At 35.5% G+C, this 26347-nt stretch overlaps 1 protein-coding gene and 1 long non-coding RNA gene across 3 annotated transcripts in view; one reads left to right on the top strand and one right to left on the bottom strand.

Moving 5' to 3' along the window:
* The window catches only part of LOC310883163 (uncharacterized protein), a 447119-nt gene that overhangs the window by 6505 nt on the left and 414267 nt on the right, over positions 1 to 26347 (top strand). The window lies entirely within an intron of this gene.
* Positions 15846 to 25628, bottom strand: LOC310893992. 2 transcript variants are annotated; one of them, XR_014579463.1, is made up of 4 exons: positions 25591 to 25628; positions 23830 to 23962; positions 21337 to 22681; positions 15846 to 18281 (listed from the first exon to the last, which is right to left on the bottom strand). It is a non-coding gene; the product is annotated as an uncharacterized lncRNA (long non-coding RNA). The 2 variants fall into 2 exon arrangements; XR_014579464.1 differs by lacking the exon at positions 25591 to 25628 and having other exon boundaries at positions 23830 to 24448.

Below are 26347 nucleotides of genomic sequence, written 5' to 3'. Positions count from 1 at the left end.
AATAATCAGCAGGCTCTTTTAGTTCCAATAATGCCTGTTTGTCTATGATGTGAAGATGTAAAAATGGGACCACTATACATAAACATACTTAGAGAAAAGAAACTATAAGAATGAGTAAATTAAATTAACTAACAGCCTCTTTCCTATTATTAAATGTATTCTTTGTCATTTTTTTTTCTTTCCCTCTATTCCTTGGCATATAAGCTACTCTCACTCAACACTCAACCTCCCACATTTGTCATACAGCAGATCTGAGTAGGCTTAAGGGAATAATTTAAAATATGCATCTACAGATTCTTCAAAGTTGTTTTATTTTATTTTATTTTATTTTATTTTATTTTATTTTATTTTATTTTATTTTATTTTATTTTATTTTATTTTATTTTATTTTATTTTATTTTTTTACCATAATGGAATAAAGTTGTAAGGATTCAATTTGCCACAGACATGGTGTTCTGAATACATCTCTGTTTATATTTTGCATTTCATTCCATCAAACCCTCATTTCAAACATGGGTGATTTATTAAGATGTCTTCTTTCTGGACAGGAAAGAATGAGCTGGCTTGTATTTTGTGTTCAGTCTATGATTCTCTATGCTGATCTGCTCATCAAAGTGTGAAGTGTGGAGCACCTTGCTGAAGTGCTGGAAAGTTCTGCCTCTGGCAGGTCTGATCCCCCTGATATGATTATTCTTCCAAAGAAGATGCAGTATGCTTTGATAGAGAGTTAATGAAGTGGAAATAAGGAATTTGGAGTTCTTTAATAACTACCTTTAGCCAACTCTGTCATCTTGATCATATTACCCTGCAATAAGAAACTTAGCAGTAAGTATGAAGTATAATTAAGATGTTTATGTTCCACCCAGTCTTGTAAATGCTTAAATTTCATACTTGGTTTTCTAACATATCTGACATATCTTTGGATAGAAAGTGGAGCTCTGTTCCTCCCCATGCAGTCTTAGCAGTGTTCAAAGTGAAGTGGTACTGCTTAAAGTACATATAGAGCCTTCTGCTTAGGAGGTCACGTCCAGAACAGACAGTATGCTGGCAGTTAAATTAAGTTCAAAGTGGGCAGAGTTGTTTTCCTCCATCTTGAGATGGGAGGAATTTGAAATCAAGTACTGAACATGTTGGTAAAAACATAGGTATTACAGGGTCAGGGAAGGTTTTGAGGGCTGTTTCAACACTTGAAACGTTTTTATTTTACCCTAAATTTTCTGTGGCATTAATCTTTCATTTTACATATGTATGACCCGCATCTAAATGTGCTGAAATTCAAATGAGACTTTCAGGTTCTTACATAATGTTGGTAATTTTGTGTGTGTGTGTGTGTGTGCGTATTATTTATTTTAACTGAGTTTGTATTTTACTTAGATTTTTATTTAGCATTTTTCTGTGTTTTCCTCACTTGTGTTTTCATAATCTGTTTTTATCTATCTCAATTCTTTGCAAATTCAAAATGAATTATTGTGGGAAGTTTGTTAAACTGACAAGTAAGTACATTTTTTATATTTGGATTTTACCTTCTGTCTCTTAAAATACTGCCTCAAGAAATTGAATAGCATGTTCTGAAATATCACTTCCCAAGTAGCATCGTGCCCAAAAGTGTCATCCTACACACACGTTTCTATCGGGTGTAACATTAAGTGCAGCAGGCACAAAGGGAAAAGGAGGCATATGAATATAACTATGAACAGAAAGGGGTCATTTGGGCCAGTAAAAAAGAGAAGAAGCAGGAAAGAAACGTTACATTTGGAATCCAAGCATTATGGAGCTCACCGTGTTCAAACTCTACTCAATGGAAAGTCTATCACTTCCAGAAAGATATTTTATGCCCTCATTGCTTTTTCAGGTGGGTGCCCCAAAGGACAGAACTATTTTCTGGAGCCAGGAAGCCTCCTGTGCATCATTTCATGGTGTGTTACAGTGACACTACACTTTTATTTCTGCCACAATCCATTCGGTTGTTTTGGTCATATGCTTTCTACTTTTTTCTTGCTTCCCATTGTAAGCAGTGTTTTAGTTAACTTCCTTATATCTTTGCTTTTACATTTAAAGTTTAACTGATGGTAAAAAGCAGAGTACTGTTATAAGACTATAAGAACATAAGAATTGGCATATTCTGTCAGACAACAGGTCCATCAAACCCACTATCCTGTCTCAAGATGCTACCAGCAGCTGGTGCTTAGGGAAAGAACATAAGAAATGGTGAGGAAAATGATTTGGTCTCCCTGCCTTGTTTCATTCCATTATGACATTTTGATTCAAATATTAATTGTAACATTCTATCATATTTACATGTGTGACAATTCATAGACATTTGATGTCAAAAGAAATCTGGTATGATACCAAGGGTTTCTATTAATAATTTCTAGTGATGTAAATTAAGGGGAGAAAATTCTTTCCAAATCTTAAAGTTGAAAGTCTTTCACTGTATTTTGAAACTTCAGATTGAGCTTTCATATTTCTGTGGGATATTATGTCACAGATCTCATGGTACTTCTAATATTTAAAAACACATACAGTTTTATAATTTCTTCTTACAGAAGCAGTGGAGCCTACAACATACTTCTGTGTGTGCTGTGAAGAATTTCTTTATGGAAAAATACATTGGGAACAATATATCAGTGTTACTTATGAGAAAGAAAGCAGGAATAAAAAACATATATAGACAGATTTTCAATCTATTTTTAATGTAATACAAATAGTGCTTATACTTCCCAACTTTCAGTGCATTAAAATCACACTTTTTTTAGGTGTTTATACTTTTGACTTTGATACTGATTTATTCATATATGTTCATATATGTTAGTGTAAATATAGGTCTTCTCGTAATGAGGGAATTTAGTATCTGTCAAATGAGAAAGTTTAATACTGAACATGAACGCAAAAAAACCAACAACAACAACAACAAAAAACCAACAACTAAGAGTTAAATGAATTGTTTATTCTATGGTATTCTTTAGATCATTTTAAAATTAAGATTTTTCCTTTTCTGCTTTTATACTTGCTGATGGATAACAGTTGATGACATTCAGTGGGTTTCATGAACAAAGAACATTTTAATGAGGCCTGAGCAGTTGTGTTAGTGCTGTTATTTTCTTTCTCACATTTTAATATAATGGAGAAAATAAAATCTTAGTCACTAACAATCACTATTAAGCTAGCATCACAGCTCAGTCCCATGGGGATGTTTTACTCATATATTGGATAGCACATATAGCATTAAAAGCTTTCAGAAACTTATTGCTTGCCATCAGTTTTAATAAAAATACCTCACATCTGCTATCTTACTTTTAATGAAAATTTCTTTTTGTGTGTGTGTGTGAATGGAAATTAAGAATTAAGTTTTTTGGCACATGCATTATCAAGGGGGATTAACTCAATGATTTATTCATTATTTTTTCTAAGTGTTTCTTTAGGATTCATATTCTTCCTGGAGAAGGCTGAAAATTATTAGGGTAAGTAAAGATGGCAAATCTTTAAGTTTCAGAAACTTATCTAATGGAGGAATATACCAATTCATGGTATAATGGCTTAGCAATTATTACACTACATTTTTCAGTATACAACTGGAGGCCATTTCTACTCCTTTTATTACTTGTATGTTACATTTGCCACCAAAGTGGCACCAATATTGATTCTCCGGGGTAGACATTGAAATCTATGTCTCTCATACAGAATCCATCAGCCATCTCTCCCTCATCTTTCTGCCCTCTTGTCTGTTGGAAATGCATACATGCAACATAAACTCAGTTAAACTTCTGTGGCATGAGTCCATTTTAATTCACTGACATTAATCAGGTCTGTCAAATTTAGTGTGGTAGTAGCCCTTATTGTTATTTTAAGTTAAATTCGGATTGTGAATGGTTTAAAATTCAAGTATCAACATTTGAGAAGTGTAGGTATCAAGGTAAAATATGGTTGCTGGTTAAAACAAACGAATAAACAACAACAAAAAAGACTACTTAAGTGATATAAAAATTCCTATAAATACAAGAAGCAGACTATTAATTTCCAACTCTTTTCAGTTTGTGTTTTCCTACAATAGCTTTGTCTGTTGGATCTGACACAAATCCTTTATTCCAAGCCCTTTCTCATTTTGTAGAGGATGCTTTAAATTTCTAAATATTTCTTGGGACGTAGAATAAATACCCTAATCATAGTTTAACCTCCGTCACTTACAATGATTTTTTTTTATTATTATTTTTTTGTAGTATATCAGTAAAAGCAGTTCTTAGTTGTACATTTCTGTGTAACATGAACAGCAATACATGTTAAAGGACCAATGCTTATTTTATCCCTTATTTTTAGCAAAGATTCTTGGTCAGTGTATGCACTGTGAATGCAGGAATGTGTGCATGCTGTCTGTAAAAGACAAGAGATGGGCTGATGATAATGACAATCCTAGAAGTTTGCATATGATTTGTAGCATCTATTTATCTATGATAACTAATGAAGTATTGTCACATGAAGAAGCTCCTTTCATTGCTACATTTTATTGGGTAGATTAATCAATAATATTTGCAACCAGTTGCAAAAATCAATTTTAACAATATTCAACCCAGCCTCCTCTTACTTAATCAAAATGATATTGTTAATTGGAATACTAATGGGGAGGAAATAAGGGATCTTACAAATATTTCAGCCTTCAAACTGTGAAATAATAACATCAATGTAGAGTCTTTGTTTAGAGGAGTTGTATAGCAATTATAAAATAATCAAGGTTACAATTCCTATTGGTTTTGAGTATTATTACATGTTTGTTTTGTTGATTTTCATGAAGCTGTTTGAGTTCCAGCTCAGGAATAAATTTCTTGTCTGACAAAGGAGAAAATTAAATTACGATTTTATAACCCAACCCTTGCTTTGGCTAATCCTATCTATAGGTAATGTCCTTGGATTATATGATTAATTTGTTATCTTGATAACATTTATAAAGAAGTTTTGCTGAGGTACATACTCTTTTCATATTGTGATTCTCTCCTTTCTGCTGATGTCAGGTTTTAATTCCCCAGTTTTCACATCTCACTTCTGTTTAAAATTTTAAAGACCTTATGTTAGTTCAGCTAAAAAATATAAATTCTGCAATTTCCACTTTAAAAGCTACAAACTTTCAAACTGTATTTAACTAATAATAAATAATACTGTGACTTTTGTATATGTAGCTGTAAAAAAGATGATTGGTTAATCAGAACTATTTTATTCGCAATAATTCTTAAGGTTTTAAATCTTTTCTAAGTTTTTCAATTAGTGGATTTGCCAGTCCCTCTTCTTCTCAAATATAGGTAGTGATACTAGTATTCTACTGACCTGGCTTCTGTCAAGTAATATCTTCCTGTGGCTCATTGTAGGACTCAGTAGGGATGCACTGTCGAGGTTGTGGTTCTGTCACCTAACACCAGGATGAGCTCTTGTGAAGTGTAGGCATCCCATGTACGCCTTAGCTCCTTCTACAGTCAGTGAAAAAAAAAAGAGGAAATATCAGCACATGATTTAGCTTCCTCAGTCCTAGCTGCATCCCAGCTTTTTCTTATACTAATCTACAGAAAGAAGAAAAAGGCTTATGGGTCTCAAATACGATAGCTTAATTTTATAAGAGACTTTTGCTTTATTGGTCTCTACCACTGAAAACATATAACTACAGAAAATCAAAAAAAAAACAAACCAATAACTAGTAAATCTCAAATTCTTAGATAGCTTTTAAAATTTCATTTTCATTTTTGTAAGGTGTGTACATTAAAATATTTAAGCCACGTGCTGCATAATAGTTCTACTTCCTATTCCTGATCTGTCCTTTTGTACAGATTGGCACACATCTACATCACGTTTTCAGACAGCAAAGACTGAATATCCAGTAGGCCTATCATATATTTCATATATTTGTGTGCTTCTTTTAACATATATAAGATTTTATTTTCATATTTCTTATGCAAAATCAAAATTACATTGAATTTAACTTAAAAAATAGGAATTATTATTAATATAATTCCTATAATTCCTGACACTTGCCCTCTGCTGAAGTATCAAAATATTCTTCAAAGTTGGATTTGGGCTACTTCATGCTGTGCTATATACATGCTGCTCAGGACAGTCAAATGTAGAGTAGACACATTTGTTAATAGTCACTCTTTTAATGTATTTATGTAGAAACATAGGAAAAGATTTCTATCTCAGTCTTCCCTCTTGCACAAATACTGTACGGGGTAGACAGGGAAAATAATCTGGGAACATTAGAAAAATCACTGAAGTGAGAAAAATTATGTGAACCAAGTTGTATGGGTGATGCGAAAAACAAAGATTTAGTACGGCATTTCAGTAGAATTCCAAGGAAAAGAGATCTACTCTGGACACAAATAAGAGTTACAAGACTGTACTTACAACTAATAAAGTGTTGTCACATAAAGATGCAGCTTCATTGTTATGTTATTAGGTAGATTAATCTATAATATCTGCAAATGTTGCCAAAAACAATTTTAACAATATTAGTAGTTTTAAATCTATGAGTCAGATACTTGTGTTTTTTCCTGTTTGATTTCTTTACCTACACACTGAAGTGTATGTACAGGTGGACTGAACATTTAATTGGAACAAAAAATAAATATTTAAAACAGTTCATTCTAATGGACTTTTATGAAAGGACCATAGCATCATGATTTTCTCTGCTGTCTTTTGTGTGATTTTTTGTTACTGTATCTGGTGTAGCTGGTAAGAAAATAGCTGACCTAAATTTGAGATTGATTAGTTGGTCATAGCAACTGTCAGGAACAGATTTTTGGCTGCCACCAGTAGGACTTGTTGATAGGTTGCTGTTATTTCATAACATCCCTCAAGAATACAGGCCTGAAAGGAGAGATGAGAGAGGTATGTGAATGTGGCAGAACATCTTACATCTGGGATGCTCATAATCACTGGAGACTAAAATATTTCAAATTCACTGTGTGTAGAGAGAACTACTACTTAATCATAAACTTGGGAGAAATTTCTGTCTCTACAGCAGATTAATATATATGATAATTTTATAATCCTTGGTGGTATGGCTCCTTCTTTGTCTTAAAAAAAAAAATAAATCTTACATACCTTTTTCTTACAAAAATATTATGCATCCATGATAAACCTGGAGGAAAATAACCAATAAAACGATACATATGCATCAGGAATTCATTGAATAGTCTTGATTTCCCTTGGTTCCCTTAATTTTTTTCTTCAAGCTTTAAAGTCCTAGAATCCTATTCATCTCCAGTGTATACTGAGTTCCCTGCAGTCAATGGAATTATGTTGCAGGTGTGTTTGAAGCTGTAAGCACTTTCAGGAGCATTCTACATTTAGTCACAATAAGTACATAGTTTATACTGAACTGCTAATGGAAGCCTGTTCTTTAGGTCTCTAAATAAGAGTACTATATTTCAGTTTAAAGGGAAGTACAGTAAAGTAGAAAGTGATGAATGTACCTGATTGGATATTCATTACCATGGGCAAGTGATTAGTTACATTTTTCATTCAAAAGTGGCCTGTTTTTTAATAAGCAGCTATTCTTTGTGCCCCTTGTCCTCAAAGTACCTGAAAGTAGTTAGTACTGCTACAGAAATATGGCAATAGGGATGCTTTTCAGTTACAGATATGCCCATCTTTAAAGTAGGTGATGTTGGTGCTAGAAACTAAATGCTAGCCTAATATGGCAACACCAAACTCAGGATGTGCTTCAGATTTTGGGGTGAATTCTTAGAGGTTTGTCTTAAATATGAGAAATGCTTGCTGCTTGGTCCCTGTCTGATAAATTTGAAACTTGGAATCATAGATTCACTTGGGTTAGAAAAGACCTTTAAGATCATCTAGTCCAACTTTTAACTGAGCACTGCCGAGTACACCATTAAACCATGCCCCTAAGCACCACATCTACATGTTTTTTTGAAGACCTCCAGGGATGGTGACTCAACCGCTTCCCTGGACAACCTGTTCCAATTCTTCACAACCCTATCAGTGAAGACATTTTTCCTAATATGTAACCTAAACCTCCCCTGGCGCAACTTGTCATCATCTTACATGATGCTGGTGTCACAACAGTGAGTACAGTATAGTCAAATATTTAGTGGTTTCAGTTCACACAAGTTTGTGAAAAACTTGCATACTGTTATGTTTTGGAGGCTTTGTGTTCTTAAGGCAAATATCTTATTGTTGCTGTTGCTGCAAGCACTGTGTAACTCCAAATAATTCCCTCAATGAAAGAACAGGGAAAAAACATAATGAAAAATCAAATTTAATGAGAAAAGAAGGGTAATACTGAACAGAGTCCCATTGGTTTCATGCTCAGAATCACAAGGGATACTGTAGTGTAATGGGACTTTTTTTCCCCAAAGCTGTTTCTTTCTAAAGTTTGGAAACTTTAGCAACTCCTTTAGAATCTTCTCCACTTCCGAACTGTTTTTTTTTTTTTTTTTTTTTTTAATGACAAATTAATCATCCATAATGAAGCATTAGTTATCTTTGGACATTATTTTTTAACACAAGCTACAATTATTAAAATGTCCCCACAGAAGAATATTGAATCCACACCATTAAGGCTTTTTGATAGCTTTGTACCTTGAAAAATAATGTCTCATTATACAGGTGGATACTCATAGGGCTTCCTTTTTTCAGTCAGGAATGGATATCAGTCTTTCTATATATGTGTTAAATAAGAGAGTAATGTCCCATTTATATTGAAAGACTTGTGATGCAGGAAGAATATGTGATTTTTATATATATATAACTTCTATATAGAGAGAAAAGAACCTGGGGGGTGTATGAATTTATCTCCAAGGAGTCCAAGTCCAGGACACTGTCATCAGGGTTAGGCTCGTAAAATCCTGAAGCATGACAGAGGATAGTTCAGAAGAGTCTTATCTAAACCACGGCAATGACTAGTCTAAAAATGTAACAGTGAGTAGTAGGAAACATTTAATTTACTGATATAAATGTAGCATTGGAGTCCTGAAGCTGTTGGTCTTGTGGCTAGAAACACTGGAAGTAGCTCTGAAAATGACCCAGTCACTGTAGTTTCCAGCAGAAAGGAACAGATGGCTCTTTTAGAACCTTTCCCAGGTTCTGGGACTGAAATCTAAACACATCTCCACACATAGCAACTCAGCTTAACATAGTAACCATAACTTACAACAGAAAATTGAGGTAGAGGTGAAGCTACTTCTAAACCGGTGAATCTAGAGGTCCTTCTAAACTCATATGTGAAGCTCATGTCTTATTAGCATGATACTCAGTAATCAGCTGAACCTTGCCTGAAAGGAAACAAAATGCTTTCTAGTCAAACAATTTCTGTAAGAAGATGATGCCCAAATAATATCTATGATCTCTGTAATCAGGAGCAGGCACATCCTGCTTAGTATCACAGGATATATATGTAACAGATAAAGCAAAATGTAAAGGATTTACTTTTGCTAGAGGTATATAAGCACATATAGATATACATATATATTTAATATATAGATATACATATGTATTTATAGCCTTATCATATCTTAATAGTCAGATAATTAAGTACTGGAATGGTTTCCATGAAAGACTGTGGATTCTCCATGTTCTGAGGTTCCTAGGAACGTACCTACATATACAATATATATATTAAAATGCATATATATTTTAATGAAATTTGTATGTGAGGTAAATTCATATATATTATTATATATGTTCATATATATACATATATATGTTCTGCATTATTTAGGTAAGGATGGTCTTGCCTTAAATGGACTGATTGACTCTACCTGTTTTTCTAAAAATATTGTGATTAACTAGAACAGGCCATTGTCATCTCCATGGCAGTAACATCCCTCATTATGTTGCTTAACTGATTAGGATAGAAGCCAGTTTACCTCACTTAGATGCCTAAACTTAAACAGACCAGATCTCTCTATGACCTTCAAAAATATCTCCTCTTTTCCTACAGAACTTATTTTGGAATAGTAATTATAATCTTAAGAATCAGGCATTTAGGATGCCTAATTTAGATGAACTAGTCCTACTATTCCTTCCTTTCATTTTAGAATTATTTTTATGCAAATTTCAAGTTAAGATATTATGATTCATAAAAATTAAAAATTGCAGAGCTACACAGAACTTAGGCCTGCTGTGCGTTTAGTCTCAAAATAACTTACATTTACTACATATCTTATTACAACTGTGAAATTTGTGTAGGGCAGTAATGAAACTGTCATGCTAAGGATGTAGTGAGCTATTTTGCTTTCTTGTTAACAGCTTCTTTGTTTTCATTATATTTCATAAGTGTACCATATCTTCATAAATATGATTGAATACAATAATAACTTTGAGGGAACTACAGCATCTGCTTTGTCTTGAAAAATGTAACATTTTAGTGTATTGAACTTGTGCTGAGTATGAATACTGTAAAATTAGATTTTTAAAAATGAAGATTTGCTTAAAGTAAAATATGCCACTAATTAAAAAGTAGGCTAGAACTGTGCAGAATCCTATTAACTTTTGCTACACATATATGTAACCTGACTTTAAAATGTAGATTTAGCAAATTTAACTAAAACAGTAAACTTATTTCCTAAACTTAGTGAACAACCAATATTTCATGGATTTCATTAGAAACTATCAGACATTCAGTGCTTTCAAAGACAGGCAAATGAGGAAAGACCTCTTCATTTGCAAAAAATCCATCAAGTAAAAATGTTGATATAATTACAGTACTTCAGACTTTGAGAATTGTTTTCCTGGAACAAATAAGCTTATAACAACTTTTTGTTGTTGTTTTTGTTTTGTTTTGCTTTGTTTTTGTACAAATATGGCAGTGAGAGGCATAATCATAGAGACAGACATTAAGTGAAAATCATAATCTGAATCAAATAAACATGTTTCTATAAAGTTGTTATGCCTATGTATTGATGAAGTTTAATTGTGAACTCAAGTGTTTAACTTGATATAAGTGTTTTTTCAAAGGCTTGACTGTGTTGTAAACCCCTCCCAACACATCAGTCACTGCTTTTAGGAATTTTTTCTTATTCGAGTGTTTTAATTACATTATCTTCCACTTTTTTTTTTTTTTTTCAGCTTGCAACTCACTAAGTTTTTTCTCATATAGGAGTAGTCACTTCTAAAATAAATTTAAGACTATTGATAACAGATCTGTTTTTCTTAATTACCTTTACCAGTCTACCCAGAATGATCTGAAGTTGTAAATCACTTTGCTAAATGAGCAGGGAGCAGCCAAGTGCTTAAAGAAGAAAAATATGTTAAATGTGGCAGTGTGAAACATTCCTTTATGGTAAAAATTGAAATACTGGAAAAATGCAAACTCATTTCACGTTGACTCAAAGGAAAGAAGTCAAATCAAATGTTTTAACCATTTTCTGCTTTTCAAAGAGCCCAAAGATTTAGTACAGGCAATTCTTCTTGTGTCCTTAGGCAGATTTTGGTGCTTAACTATGTTCCACTCATGATTCATGATTCAGAGAACTTAGATGCTCTTTTTTTTTTTTTTTCCTTTCTTTTTTCTTTTTTCTTTCTGGTAGACTGCAGCTTCACTTCTTACATATTTACACAGATTTCTGTGAATGTGTTCACTCTTTTAGTGTTTATGATTGACATTTATTAGGACTCTTCAGTAAATTTCATCCAAGCCTAAGCCCTAATTTCTTTGAATTTGTTTTAGCAGTATGTTCTTTCCTCAGAAAACCTTCTTCTATCTCCTCTACAGGGTTGTGAGGGCCATGATAGTCTATAATGGCCCTGAGGATCTTGGTTCCCTCCCTGGGCCTGGGCGTGAACTCCACCCCCTGGGCTGATGTCACAGCCCAGACTTGGTCTGTCCCCATCCCCAGAGATGCCTGGTGCCCTGGGCTGAGGCTGCCCCAGCTGCCCGCAGCCTTCCCTGCTCCTGGTTGTGGAAGAAGGGCCCTGGCTGCCAGGCCCTGCCCAGAAATCCCAGGGAGCCCCCCAGGTCCTGCACTGGGACCCTGGTCCAGGGAAATGCTGCTCCCTACTGGTACTTAACACCTACTCTTTTGTATCTTAATTTCTCCCTTCTTTAAAATTACTGAATTTATAGACAAAAAAATCCCACCCATAGATATTCACAAGCATCTATTCCTCTTCACTGGTTGCCTATGGATTGTGTGTGGTACCAGGTAGATAAATTTTCATAAAGCAGTGTATAATGAAGGTAATTGAGAGAGGTGGCTTGGTATTTTTCACTTCAGATATGCAGAAGACTCAGAGGCAAGTTGGAGGAATAACACAAATTCAGATTAAAGGTGTCTTTCTGACATACACTAGCTTAAGGAGAAGCTATGATCTCATTGTAAAAAGGATGATAAATTGTTCTTTTATATTGATTACATTATTTCTAGTGTTCTATTGCTCTAATATTATTTTTGATTACTTTGAGGGAGCTGTATCAGCAAGACTTGCAATTTGTGTTTACACAAACTTATGTGGTTGGTAATTAACACTGCATATATCTTTACATACTCTCAGTAAGATATTTGTGGTGTTCCTTTAGTATAGGACTGCCTAGTATAACTGGAAGTTAGCACTAGAAGCCTGAAGATCAGGACAGAGTTAATTTTCCTCCTAGTAGCTGGTATGGTGCTATGTTTTGGATTAGGATGAGAAGAGCGCTGATAACATGCTGATGTTTTAATTGTTGCAGAGCAGTGTTTACACCAGGCCAAGGACTTTTCAGCTTCTCACTCTGTCCTGCCAGCGAGCAGGCTAGGGGTGCAGCAGGAGCTGGGAGGGGACAGACCCAGGACAGCTGACCCAAACTGGCCAAAGGGGTATTCCATACCATCTGACGTCATGCTAAACAATATAGGGGTGGCTGGCCGGGGTGGGGGGGCCGGCTGCTCGGGGATAGGCTGGGCATCGGTCAGCGGGTGGTGAGCAATTGCATTGTGCATCACTTGTTTTGGACACATTATTATTAGTAATACTATTATTATTATTATTACTATTATTATTATTGTTGTTATTATTATTATTATTATTATTTTCCTGTCTTAATAAACTGTCTTTATCTCAACTCACAGGCTTCACTTTCCCATTTCTCTCCCCCATCCCAGAGAGGGAGGGGGGAGGGTGAGCGAACGGCTGTGTGGTGTTTAGCTGTCGGCCAGGTTAAACCACAACACTTAAATAAAGGACACTTATCCTATCGGGAAAAGCTTTTTCTTCTTTTCATAATAAAAAGTCAAGAGTTTTCTCTATCACTCTTGTAGACTTTTATTGAAAAAAAAAAAAAAGTTAACTAAAGTGAAAAATGTGACACAAAACTTGTTATAGCTACCTGATGAAAAGATTCCCAGTTGTATACCTACTAGCTGATGTAGTAAAATTTTCAGAAATTCTTAGATTCAAAAAGACAATAAATCACTTTCTGAAATGTTTTCAGCAAGTAATCATAACCCCTTCCCTCCCCCCACAAAAGAAAAAAAAAAAAAAAAAAACACTTGAGGTTATCATTTAATTTATTTAACAGAATTAAATTCTAAAATTATTTTTTAAATGAACAGATATTTGCTGTACTTTACATAACTAAATTCTAAGACTGTATACTGTGAATTTAAGGGACAAGCTGAACATTTTTCTGTAGTACAGTCACAGTCTGTAGTGTGGTCACAGATAACTGTGATATTTGTCAAATTTATCATTACGCTTATTGTGGGGGCATGTATGCTTTAAAGCAGCAACCTTTATTACTTGGCCATTTTATCCAAGTTGTCTCTAAAAATACATTTACTTTCTTCACTTTCTGAACAGGAAAAAATAAAATTAAAAAAAAAGGAATAGGTAGTTTATCTAGGAATAGTTTAGTCTACACGTTAGTGACTGTTCTTCTGAAAAAGTGTTGTAGCCACATTGAGAAGATAAGCCCCAAAGGGAAATTGGTAGTGTGCATAATGTTTTGGTCTTAGATTTCTACCTGAGTTTTTGCAGTCAGGAGTTTCCTCTATTTAAAAACAGTTTGAGTAGTATCTTCAGTCATTGTAATTCTCTTCTTCATGAAGAATAGTGAGAATATTCACTTCTTCTCTCATGTATGAAAGAAGAAGAATCATTTTTTCTCTCATACATGAGAACAGTGAAGCCAGAAAGACAGTGAAATATCTGTCCTTCATGATGTCCTGCTGACATCATGAAAAAACGTGTGGAATGTGGGGAGAATCATTCAGCTATTCATGTTATTAACTCCAGTGAATAGTCATGTCTGGATACTCATGTAAATGAGGACAATGAGCTTTTCTGTCATTGTTTGTTCCTCTTTCAATCAAGGAGTACCAATGATCCAGATCGCCTATTGCAACAGAACTCTCCTGCTAATATTTACCTGTGTATGAAGGGATAGGAGTCTTTCTGTCCCTGCAATGTCTTTCCATCACTAGGTCAGCCAGTGACATTCTCCCCATGTATCAGGATGAAACCAGTATTAAATCTCTGCACATCTGTTGTTTGTTCACATTGTCTCTATGTTAGCCAATCCTCAGTTCCTCAGGTTTTTTTGTTTGTTTGTTTGTTTTTGTGGAAACTTTCAAGTTCTTAGCCCTGAGAAAGCTTCTGTTCAGTTCTGCCTCTAAAATATTGGCTTAAACTTTTGCTTTCAATTGCAGTAATTGTAATATACTCCTTCTGCACTCACTGATAATTAATATCACTGAAGAAATATCCTGCATCAGCACATTTAGTACATGATATTGATAAATAACATTAGGATCACTGCTTATTCTTTCTCTATTACAGATCTTGGGAGTTGTAACCTTCCAGATTTTTTGAAGTCAGTAGCAACATAAGGTCTACAGTAGTAAAAAAAAATTTGTGCAATGGAAGATAATTTTAAAAAGGAATTGATAACTTGAATGGTCATTGTTCAGTTTCCTTTCAAAATGATGCACAGTATTCTCACAGCTGTGCAGCACTGGCTAGATACTCTCTTTGATCCTATCTCAGGAGTTCACTGCGAAAAGATTCATACTTCACTGTGCCCGTTATAAAAGTTATCTCTGACTTTGGCTGAAGTCTAGCAGACACATAGGACAAAGTGGTTTGTGATGACTTATGGTGATTGAAGAGAGCACTCATAGCTAAAACTTAGATGGGTGCCAAAGTCTCTCTGGTTCTCTGAAACACAGACAGAGGAGCCAAGAAGAGTGCTCTGATATGATACCAGCTTCTAAAACCCTGCCAGTACCACAGCTGCTTGGTATTTTAGGTGGGTAATTTTGCTGCTCTTATGTGACTTTTCATCATTCTTGAAAAATATCATAGAGATTTACTTCTTGTGTGACTTTATCTCAGTCCGGGAGATAATAGGAATTGGACTTGGCTTCATCCCCAGGCTAGACTATGGTTGGAAAAGAATATGATTATGTGTGAAAGGAAAAACACATAATCCAACAGAAAATGGTAAAAAGAAGCACAGTAGATGCTCCCACTAACTCTGCATATTCCTGCCTTTTGGTGAATAGTGTCCTGATTAGATTGATTACTAACAAAGATAGAATTTTATAATGAAATGCATATATGCCAAAGTTTATCTATTTTTGTTTAGAACATCACTTTCTGGGTATTTCTGCACTGAAGTCTGTTTCAGACTTCAGCTCTTCCCTTTCTGGTTAAACACCTAAGAACTAAACATTGCATTAAAATAGGGTTTTCTTCACACTTCTTTTGTTTTTCCATTTTTCTCCATCCCATAAAAGTTTTAATTATAACTTTGTTCCCAGAATTTTCATACAAATTCTGGATTCCACATAATTCAAGATAAGCTTAGGGGATTTTTATTTTTTCTTATTATTTGGCTTCTGATTCCTCTATTCACCAAGGTCATCTGAACCTAATGTCTTCCAAGATCTTCTGAAACACTAAATAAATAAATAAATAAAACTCAAAGGAATGATAGATAGATTTGTGTAACTCCAAGAGCAATATTACCATCTTTATTCTGAACAAAATATTTAAAGGAGACTCTGGGAACATCTGAGAAGGATATTGACTTTTTTGATTTGCTGTATTAAGTATGTTGCATGTTAACTGCATGTTTGGAAGTTCTTCTCAGCATTTCATTCTGCTACAGGCATAGCTATAGAATTATAGAATTGTTTGGATTAGAAAGAAAGTTAACGATCATCTAGTTCTGCTGTTATGGGCAGGGACACATTCCAATAGATTAGGTTGCACAAAGCTCCATCCAAGCTGGCCTTCAACACTTTCAGATGGGGCATTCAAAGCTTCTCTGGGCAACCTGTGCCTCACTACACTCAGGGTAAATAATTTCTTCCTAATATATAACAAAAATCTAATCTCTTTTAGTTTAAAAACATTACTCCTTGACCTATCACTACACGCCCTGACAGAGTCCCTCCTCAGCTTTCCTGTAGTCCCCCTTTAAGCACTGGAAGTCTGCTGTAAGGTCTCCTCAGAGCCTTCTCTCCTTCAGGCTGAACAACCCCAGCTCCCTCAGCTTTTCTTTGTAGGAGAGGTGCTCCAGCCCCCTGATCATCTTTGTAAATCTCTGTTGGACTCATTCTAATACATCCATGTCCTTCTTGTGCTGGGGACCCCAGAGCTGGGTGCAGTACTTCAGGTAGGGTCTCACGAGGGGGAGAGGGTCTCATGAGGTCACCTCCCTTGACCTGCTGGCCATGCTTTTTCTGATGCAACACAGGTTACAGTTGGCTTTCTGGGCTGCAAGTGCACGTTGTCAGCTCATGTAGAGCTTCTCGTCAACCAACTCCACCAGGTCCTTCTCCTCAGGGCTGCTCTCAATCCTTATTCCACCCACTCTATATTTGTGCTTGGGATTGCCCCAGACCAGATGTAAAACCTTGCACTTGGCCTTGTTGAACTTCATGAGGTTTGCACAGGCCCATCTCCCAGGCTTGTCCAGGTCCATCTGGATGGCATCTCTTCCCTCCAGCATGTCAACTGCACCACACAGCTTGGTGTCACTGAGAAATATGTTGAGGGTGCACTCCATCTCACTGTCCATGTCACCAGTAAAGATGTTAAACAGTGCCAGTCCCAATACTGACCCCTGAGGAACACCACTCGTTCCTGTCCACACATGGACATTGAGCCATTGACCACAATTCTTTGAGCACAACCAGCCAGCTAATTTCTTACCCACTCAATGTGGAACATCCCTCAAATTTGTCTCTCTCAATTGCCTTTCAATTTAGAGACCAAGATATCATGGGGGACAGTGTCAAATGCTTTGCACAAGTCCCGGTAGACGATGCCGTTTGCTCTTCCCCTATCCACTGATGCTGTAACCCTGTTGTAGAAGGCTACCAGATTTGTCAGGCACAATCTTCCCTTAGTGAAGCCATCTTGGCTGTCACCAATCACCTCCTTATTTTCCATGTTCCTTAGCGTAGTTTTCATATTGGAAAGTTATCAATTTCTATTACTGTCTTTATCAGCTTCAACAATTCAAGTTCAAGGTAACAGGAAGCTCAGCAATTGTTTCACTGGCCACTGTAATTTCTCTTCTGGACAGGACAAATTCATTGAGTAGTAAGCACTGAGTGCCATCTAGTGCACACAATGACAGTTCATGGAAAAAAAAAAGCCTAGAAGTCTAGAGTCTCACGATTACAGTCCTTAGCAAATAAGTGCATAGAAAAGGTTTATTTATCTGAAATAAAAACGATTAAATTATGTTGTCTCATTAAAAAAATAATTAAGAATATATTTCAAACTAGAGGAAGAGATGTATGGACACAAAATTATTGGAGGGTCATATATATTATTGCTTCAGTAGACTGAGCTCATTAAACACATCGGGAGTTCCTTGTATCCTTTTATTCCCCACATGATTTCCCAGTGTATCACCTTCTCATCCCACTTTATGTCTTAGAACAGTTAAGCCATTTACAAGTTGCAATTTGCTAAATTACTTCTTCTCTTTCCTTCTGGGAGAAAAGTAAATCTTAAATGAGATATTTGGCAGGGTTAAAAGCCATTATATTGCTCCAACTCTTTGATCTATCTGCAATTAAAATCCCATTAGGTGACAAATTGATTTATCAATTGCCATAGCTTTGTTGGTCTCACATTTCTATCTTCCACTTCTCCAGTTTTCACAGAAATCAGTAGGACCCTTCCCATTGATATCTGGCACTATTTTCTGAAAGAATGATTGTACTATGTCCAGGCAAATAGAGCTCTTGCAGAAAAACGCAGCAAATGTAACTCCTTGCTTCACTTCAGACAGCATAGCCTGAAGAGCTCAAGCATAAAGTCCAAGTTTACTCTTCTTTTCAAACCTGTAAGATTATAAATATCTATGTAAAGTGATAACTGGTATGGCTTGAAACTGTAAAATGTAACCTTATAACTTAACAGACTGGTCTTACGCATGCAATATATCATAAGTAATCTTTCCAAGACAGTCTATGAAATGAAAGCTGGATGTTTACAATACTCACATTTGCATGTGTTACTACTGTTTTTATTTACCTAATTCAATATATATAATTTCTGATTTAAAGTTACAGGTGTAAAAATCTTATCTATAGAGACGATCAATGATTGAGACAACAGATACATTTCCAAACACAGTGTAACGTCATTTAACATTTAGTTCAGCTTTCTTCAGCAACCTGTTTACATCTGTATCACTAGATGCTCTGGATGAGATTGAAAGTTATTAGAAATTCCATAACATGTTTACGATGAAAAACTTTAGGGTTTTATCATGTTAAAAATAGAAAGGAGTGTCTCCAAGTAGATCCACAAAATGTGAAACTTGTTCTTTTAGAAGAAAAAGTAACTACTTGAAAGGATAAATGGCTCATGAAGTGCATAAGTGCTATAAACTACATGCAGCTATATAGCTGTATGTGTATAGGTGCAAAGGGAGAGACAGAAAAAAAAAAGCTACCTGCCACATTCAGTAGAAAAACTAGTTATCTGTGAAGCTGTTGTTGCTTCTACACCTTTTTTCTATAAGGATGGAAAGAACTACTGCATCCAAGTTTACTGACTCTGGGCTGCAGTACCAGTCACATTACCACATAGTGAGGTTGGAGCAAAGAACATATACACACGCACTGCCCACACACCTGCTTAAAATTCTCATTTACTTAACCTAGTTACATAGCAAAAGAGAACACATTAGAGATGACAGCTGAGTTGCAGCAGCAAAAGATGTTGAATAGCAAATAGTTGCTCTTCCTCTGCTAAAGGAGGTGGAGGAGTTGCTGCACACACCCAACAGCACTGCCCCGTTGTTGCATCCTTCTCCAGGGAAGCAGGGCTGGAGCAATCCTGCTCTCTCTTCTGCCTCTGCCTCTGTTCCTGTAGGGACTGTGACTTCCCTTTACCCATTCTTGTCATCTCTTTTCTGTTTTCACGTTCTGTGGACATCTTAAATGTGATGAATTTTGTGTTCTCTGTTGTCTCTGTTGTGCCTAAAGAAGGTTGTATCCAGCTCTCAAGACTGTAAGGGTTCAGTGAGCAATAATATAGCAGTTGCAATTTGTGTTAGTCCCCAATAAATTTGTACCCTACCCTAGTACTCTTAATGCCTCTGTTATCAACCTAGGCTTGGGGCCCTGATATATATGAAGGACTGGAAAATGATAACCACAGATTGACTATTTTACCATAAGAAATTAATTTGTTTTCATGGAAAGTATAATTTTTGTTGTCTTTGAGATGGAAATAATTTCCAACTTTACAGAAATTTGTTTTTCCTACATGAAAGAAAGGTAAGAATGAACTAAGAAGTGTATGTCAGAAATCAAGCACCAAATTTAGATGAATATTCTGTACCAGACGCTGCCATAACAGGCAATATTTCATATGTTCAGAAAATATTGCATCACACTTTTGAAGGACAGCTTATTAGAAGTGGTGTAACACTAGAAATGGGCTTCGCAACCAAACCAAAATTGACATGTAACAAGTAAGTTTGGAGTGGAAGAGGTTTAAATTTGAGACATCAAATTATTAGATGTGAGTAAGTCATGACCTCAAATCTCAGGACTGAATCATGATTCAGTAAATATAACAAGCCTTTTTCTCACAAATAGAATGGTAAGAAACCTTCATATTAGATGCCAAAGTACTACAGTTGATAAGCCACTTCAATGAAAGCTTGTTTTCTATGTAGAGATAACATAATACATCAAAATGGCTTTCTTTTGCTGTCATTTAAAACAAAAAAAAAACAAGTTTATGTGAATTTTGTTTAGCTGGAAAAATTAGGCAAACAATTGAGCACCAAAGTCCTTCTTGAAGCTTAAGGAAGACTTGGCCCATTTTAAAAATAAACAGAAACCAAAAACATTTTAGGACATAACTAGACATATACTGGTAAGGTCATCTCTGAGAGAAAAGGAATTTTGTGCTTGTGGAGTAAATTGTATATTATCAGTAGGAAAGAGTAATACAGAAGGGAAGGTAGAGGAATAAATATGATAAGGTTGCTATCTTCTGGATAAAAGAAAGAGAGACAATTCTTATAACAATTTAGTGGAGGGGAAGTAGATAAAAAATACATTCTAAAAGCAATACCACTACTTTTGTGTGCATATCCTGTTGAATTATGAATCTTAGCTCCAAGATCACTGAAGAAAACAGTTTGTCTATTTCCTTTGAAGATAAGGACATGGAGATCAGAAGTAGAATGATTTTTCTTTCTAAAAAAAATATTAATCTTTGTTACATAGCCTTTTACAAATGTTTTGGAGTGCTCATCCAAATACAAATTGAGTTGTTGTGCTGTATACAATGTTCAGTAACTGATTATGACTGATACGGCACTTTGTCTCCAGAGCTTACTCCCTCTAGCTCACTCCTAGGCATTCATTCTCCAGTACACACAAAACCTGTGTAGGATAACACTGATAGATACAGAGAAGTACAGAAACACATCATGTAAATGGAAGTCCTATTTAATCTCTTGCTACAGGACTTGGAAATCTGAAAGAAAACAAGAACGGTGAGCACCATAGTGTTTCCTGTGGGAGACTACAAGGTTTAAAAGACTTTTGGACCTTCACCATTACAGGTACAGGAACGCGAGAGAATTGCAATTCTTGGAACAAAGAATTTGGATGCTTATTTGCTTCCACATGACTCAAAATCCAGGGGTGTCCACCTATAATTCATTCAAATGCGGATGGTGTTATGCTTGTTTATGGGCATAGAGGAAACATACCTTATACTTTCACAAAACCAGGAATTTGTTGCTAATAAAATCTCAACAGTTTATTATTAGCCCGGATCTAATTGTTATAGAAATAGAATACAGTTAAACACACAAAAAAGAAGTCTCAGTATTAGTAATAAAATAATTAAAATGACTATACACACAGATTCTAGCTGGTGTTATGCTCATCTTTCCTCTGCTCCTCTGGCTCCTAATATTGGTGGTTTCATTCTGGTGGGTAGCGAGATGTCAGCATCTGGAATCCTTTGTCAGAAAGAATATGTTAATGTTGATGATTTCTTCTTTCCCACTCTAGAACCCACGTAGGATGTATCAGAAGCCTTGCAGAAGACATTGCATTCAAGGAGCTAGTAATCTTGAGCAGGCTATGCCTGCTCTACTGGGGCTCCTACTTCGGGATTGGGAAGCTTGTATGTTATTGATGTAATCTGTAACATAATGTCTTTGGGAAAGGTAAACTCTTTGTGGATCAAAGGATGGAATGCAGTGATCTTAACTGAGAAACCATAGCACATTTAGTAGTTAGTGATCCGCATAACAGCTTGGGTATCTGTAGGCCTGTGCTGCAGGTCCAGCGTGGCTCTCAGGGGTGAGTTGTGCTGTACAACCCCTCCGCTGCAGAACCACCTCAGCCAGCACATTGATATAGTGGAGCCTGTGGGCAGCTCCTGCTTGGTATGTGCTCTGCTTTGCCTTATCTAACAGTGCAAGAAGTTCGCAATCGAACATCCTTTAAGAATAGAGTTGTTTTCTTGTAAGGAAATTATATAATAGGTGAAATGACCAAGAAGGAGAGCTTCTCTCCATGGATGGGGTCTTCTCTGCTCTGCACTGTGCACCATGAGAAAAATCCATCTGAGATATGTCCGATGCTGCATGAATACAGGTACCCAGCATCAGAAAGGATGTAAAATTTATTTATTATCTATATCCTTTTTCTTATTCTGTCTTCTTATTGCCATTATTTGAATTCATTTGTTGTTGACCCTTTCTTACTGACATCTAGACAGAGCCCCGCACCTGTGTGTTCTCACTGAGCCCTTCACCCTGATAGAGAACATGGGGTCATTTCTAAAGGAAAGAAGATACAGATTCTGGATTATTCTTTGAGTTTATAAGTAGTACAGATAGACCATGCTGTATCCAGCTTGGGGTTCTATGTGTGTTATCAAACTGACATCAGTTAGTGTAGACATCCCAAGACCTGTCTTAAAAGGGTCCCTCTAGCACCTGTGAAAAAGGCAGCTGAGCCAGGTACATGACCTGACCTCAGGTGGGACTCAGGCCATCCACATGAACAAAATGGATATTCAGGGCTGACTCACTGAAGTGCTCCAGCACTTCAGGATGCTCCTGTTGCTGAGCTTAAACAGATTTGGTGGCCAAGCTAGGTCTTTTAGTTTAAACAATGTAGTTTGTTCAGTCTAGCAAGATCCATTCACGATCAAAGAACTTGTCCTAGAAAGCTCTTCATTCTCATTGTCAAACCTGTGGCAAATCCAAACAAACTCAGACACTTGTTTCCTGACAAAACAAATTTACAACTCTGCTAAACTAAGGAACTAACAGAATTCAATGTAAATTATATTTCTCCTTCTCCCTCCCTCTTTTTCTCTTTTATGTCATGTCCCTGTCTAAAAACTATGCAAGTGGCCATATCTTTGGCTAGTTTATATTTGATTTATGTCAGCTCAAGCTCTGAAAGATATGGGTAAGAGGTGTTTAAGGTAAACTATTCCAAAAAGAACAATAAAATGAAAAGCACAAGAAAAGGTGTAGAGCACATGCAATTCACATGGGTTACCCTAACTCAGTACAAAATTTTCTTTTCAAGCACAGCCAGCTTTACGGGAGAAGTTTCTGGAGCAGGTCAAAGCTTTCTAAAGCAGTGTCTTTTAGAGTTTTGCAGACCTAAATTAATCCTGAAATCAATCATGCTTTTTAATGCATCAATCCAAAATACCTGTTTCTTTCATTATTAGTTCATAAGAGCTGACAGGTAATTGGATCAATCTTCTGTCTGTAGAAGAATTTTACTAATATATGAATTAAAAATTTAACAAAACCAAGTTTACTAAAGTAAAGTAAGGTGAAGATTTTGTAAGAACAGACCAAGTCAAGACAATCAAATTTGGGATTATGACTTAATTATTCACGAGTAGTTTCCTGGGGGCGAGGAACAAAGAAAGAAATTTACAAAGTCTCTAAAACACTAAGATGGAAAAATATCTTCAAGCTCAATACGGTGTGGGTATATTTTGTCTTCATTTGAAAAATGCTATGTAACTGTTTTAAAAAGACTTTGCGTGTTCTGCTTTTCTGCTTTCCTGTTGACTAAAACACAAATCCACATTTTCTGGAGTTATGGCACCATCTTCTGGCAAGATGGAGTATTTGCTCGGAATCAATAAAATACATTGTAAATCAAATACAAGGTATTTATGTGCTTTCTCCATAGTTTCAATCTCCAGATCATTTCAATTACCATAATCTTCAACTGCTTGTGATAGCTGGCTACGGAGGAGGTCCATGCTATTTCCAAATGAAAAACAAAACCAGAAACAGAAATACTAATACATTTTCGAAAAGGCTCAGCAATTAGTTGTACTTTGGTATGTGGGTGGAAAGATACATACTATTACTGGTAGCACGTAAAATGTTACAGTGGAACTTCACTGTGAAATGAGAGTGATCTTGTCTTTACTTCCTTTACGAAGTTTTCTGTCTCCCTTCATGAGGGCGTGGGAGAGTCTAATCCACATCTGACAGCTGATGAGTAGATACAGAAAAATCGTCGTTGGGATTAGAAAGTGTTTTCGCACATGAACAGAATATCACATTTTTCCTGCAATATTTTGTACTTTGCTTCATGCTTTAGGCTCAACATAACCATCAAATCATAGTAGATGACCTGAGGTCTTCTCCAGTAGAATTATTCTATAATCCTATTAATTCTTCAGTGTTATGATTCTGCCAGATCTTATTAAAAAGATTTTTGAAATAATTTAATTGCTTATATTTCTGGGGAAAGTATTACAGGTGAAAGAAAAAACATACATAAATACCTAGAAGCTGTTGATTTTCCAGTGTCTGATTAATGATTTTTGGATGTAGAAGTTACTGGCAATGTTCTGTTACATCATAGCCACCAATAGCCTATTTTAACATAGTGTTACTGCTTTTTGAAGCTGTAGAAATGATATAATGCAAATTAAACCTGCAGATCACCAGACAAGTATTGAGATTAAACAAAAGTTTCCCAAGGAAATAGTTGGATGCCCTGTCATTTTGGTAATGTCGAAATTTACATCCTCATATGAACTAAATTGTCTTGATAGAAGAATCAGGTAAATAACCTTTTAATATTAGGACTCTTGCATTTTAACTGTCTGTTATCCATAATATGCTACAATTGCACCAACATCTCCAATTTTGTGAAAGCTGAACAGAAAGGAGATATAGGATACTTTTAATAACAAGTTAAAAGAAAACTTCTGGAAGATTTCTTATTACCTTTTTTGATTTTATGAGATATGAAGGTTACAGCTTGCCTATTTGAATTGCCCCTTCACTGCAGAGCTAGTAAAGCAAGAGCTCAGTGTGATACATATCACACTGTAAATATTCTTGAATAACCACACGCTCTTTCTCCTGTTTAGTTAGGCTTCTAGGATTATGTTTAAATTTCTAATAGTTTTACTGACACCTGACAGGAGACAAGCTTAATTCTATGCTGGTGAATTGGCTGGAGACAATAAAGCTGGAGACAACTTTAATCAAGTTTTAATTCCTCTGGCTGTACTCTGAATAAGAAATAGTGCCTTAGTGCACACTTTCTTCCTGGCAAACAGCCTAGATAAAAGAACTTCCTGTTCTAGAAAAGAAGTCCTCAGACAATTCCTTAGCACACCTACACTACAAGGTATCAGAATAGAAACTATTACTTTTTTCTTCTTTTTTTCCCCCCCTTTGATTTGCAAAAGTGCGTGAAAGAGAACATTAAAAAGTTGTTAATATTGTAATGTTAGTTTTAAAGGCATACATATTTTCCTCTGATTTCCTAAAGACTCTTACCAGCCATCTAAAAGTGATACTTTGCATGCAGATTTTTCCTTTCCAAAACATTACTAGTGATTTTTAGCAGGATTATTATTAATTTTTTTTCCTTATCATTAATTCTAGTTACACAGCCATATCTTTAAAGGAGTCCCCTGCATGCCCCACATACCTGAAATACTGAGCAGCCTCGGCTGTTCCCCACAATGCCACCATCATGCAAAATTGAACATTAAGGGCTAGTGCAGGACCTCATATATACATTCAAGAAATTTGTGTATTGATTACATCTTTTATTGAGGCAAAAATATTTTTTTATATATATTTTGTTTAGCTCTTACCTTAAAACTAAGGTCTAGACTCACCAGATAGAGCTGCTTCTCTTCCTGAAATCTACTAGAAGTTACAAACTTGCTATACATATGCACTTTGATTGAATGCATGATGAGCAACTCCTGAGGGTAATTCTGCTGTCGCTGCTGCCATCTGCTGCTTACGTTAAAATCAACAGGCTTTAAATGTCAAAATTCCAACATGAAGCTTTAAAACTTCTGATTACTAGGTTACATTTAGTCTTTATTCTGAATAACAAACAACATTTAAAATAAGCAAAATTTAGCAGTAGTATTTGCATAAGGCATTTTTCCCCCACAAAATGATTAATAATTATTATTTTGAGATTATTATTTAAGATAAAGCTTTATAGATTTCTGAATTTATCACCATAATATATCACCATTAGATCAGTAATATTTACTTCAAGTGATGTTTTCTAAATAAAAATGATACCATATATTTGTAGGGGATGCTCCAGATTTATGTGACCCCTGGGGTTTGTTCCTCAAAGAGTTTATTCGCTAATTTATTCCTTATTCTTATATCTTTAGGCTGTTGCTTAGTCAGCTTTCTTCATATTCTTTTGAAGTTTGAATCAAGTTTTTCCAAGGCTTGCTTAAAATATATCACAGATCCCAAAATATCATTTGAATGTAATAATAAAATTCAAAATGCAAGGTTATCTTGGTAATAATTCATGTCTTTTCTACAAACAAAAAATAGCTTTTAAATATTATTATTGCTTTTCTGGTTAACAGAATG

The sequence above is a fragment of the Anser anser genome (assembly GCF_964211835.1).
Source record: "Anser anser genome assembly, chromosome: 1".
NCBI classification, from domain to species: Eukaryota; Metazoa; Chordata; class Aves; order Anseriformes; family Anatidae; genus Anser; species Anser anser.
This window is presented reverse-complemented; position numbering and strand designations above follow the sequence as displayed.